This window comes from Lepus europaeus, chromosome 14 (genome assembly GCF_033115175.1).
Source record: "Lepus europaeus isolate LE1 chromosome 14, mLepTim1.pri, whole genome shotgun sequence".
In the NCBI taxonomy this organism is placed as follows: Eukaryota; Metazoa; Chordata; class Mammalia; order Lagomorpha; family Leporidae; genus Lepus; species Lepus europaeus.
This window is the reverse complement of record NC_084840.1, coordinates 14,486,940-14,488,181: the sequence shown is the minus strand read 5'-3', so window position 1 is coordinate 14,488,181 and position 1,242 is coordinate 14,486,940.

The window sequence follows — 1,242 nt, the reverse complement described above, 5'->3', positions numbered from 1 at the left end:
ATGAGTCCGCTGTGTATCCTGCTTCCCATGTTGGATTGTCCAGCTTCCCATGTTGGATTGTTCTCTCCTTTTTAATTCTATCAGTTAGTATTGGCAGACACTAGTATTGTTTATGTGATCCCTTTCACTCCTAATCCTATCATTATGATCAATTATGAACTGAAACTGATCACTTTGACTAGTGAGATGGCATTGGTATATGCCACCTTGATGGGATTGAATTGGAATCCCCTGGCATGTTTCTAACTCTACCATTAGGGGTAAATCCAATTGAGCATGTGCCAAACTGTACATCTCCTCCCTCTCTTATTCCCACTCTTATAATAACAGGGATCACTTTTCAGTTAAATTTAAACACCTAAGAATAATTGTGTGTTAATTAAAAAGTTCAATCAATGGTATTAAGTAGAACAAAAAAATACTATAAATAATAAAGTTTTAAGTCATTTCTCGACAGGACAAGGGCTGATCAAGTCATTGTTTCTCATAGTGTCCATTTTACTTCAACAGATATCCTTTTAGGTGCTCAGTTAGTTGTCACTGATCAGGGAGAATATATGATATTTGTCCCTTTGGGACTGGCTTATTTCACTCAGCATGGTGTTTTCCAGATTCCTCCATTTTGTTGCAAATGACCAAATTTCATCTTTTTTCACTACCATATAGTATTCTATAGAGTACATATCCCATAATTTCTTTATCTAGTCTTCTGTTGATGGACATTTAGGTTGATTCCATGTATTAGCTATTGTGAATTGAACTGCAGTAAACATTGAGGTGCAGACAGCTCTTTTATTTGCCAATTTAATTTCCTTTGGGTAAATTCCAAGGAGTAGGATGGCTGGGTTGTATGGTAGGATTATATTCAGGTTTCTGAGGAATCTCCAAACTAACTTCCATAGTGGCTTAACCAGTTTGCATTCCCACCAACAGTGGGTTAGTGTCCCTTTTTCCCCACATCCTCACCACCATCTGTTGTTGGTAGATTTCTGTATTTAAGAAATGGCATGGATTTGAATTAGTATGCTTTGTTTAGAAATGTATAGTATTGTGAAATGGTCAGAGAGACTAGCAATTCTGATAAGTAAGTATAGTATAAGTTATAACAAATTATAAGTGAAAGTTATACAATTCTTCTCATTAACATAATATTAAATCTTGGTTTTCTCATTGATGAAATTTCCAGAAATTAATGCTTTCTAGTTTCATGATAACAACATGTAACTTCTTTCTTTTGTTCTT